Raw genomic sequence first — 456 nt, 5'->3', positions numbered from 1 at the left:
AAGTACTATTATTTAAAAAATACTTTCTTTGTTATAATTTAAATCAGTATTTTCAAAGTTTCCATTTTAGATGAATGTTTCAAGAAACTATTCATGCTAAATACTAGTCATTTATTTAAAATTGTACTTGTTATACAACTAATAGGAGTTTAAAAAAATAATTTTCAATAAAGCAGTAACTAGTAAAGATTTAACCTAATGTGATTTCTTTTCATTACATAAGGTGAATGGATAAATATTTATAAATGATGTTTCCAAATTTTTCTAGAAAAAAAATATTTTTCTAAAAGGAGTAAAACCCAACATATTTTAAAGAAAATTTTTTAAAAGATATAAAATGATAGCTAACTAATGAATTCACAAATCAAATAATTTTCTTGGATTCAAAATTGTAACTATTTTGCTAAAATAATTTACTTAATTAAGTAGTTGTTGTTGTTGTTGTTATGTGCCGTC

The sequence above is a fragment of the Orycteropus afer genome, unplaced genomic scaffold (assembly GCF_000298275.1).
Source record: "Orycteropus afer afer isolate SDZICR_OR568_19922 unplaced genomic scaffold, OryAfe1.0 scaffold00331, whole genome shotgun sequence".
In the NCBI taxonomy this organism is placed as follows: Eukaryota; Metazoa; Chordata; class Mammalia; order Tubulidentata; family Orycteropodidae; genus Orycteropus; species Orycteropus afer.
Note: the sequence above shows the minus strand (reverse complement) of the source record.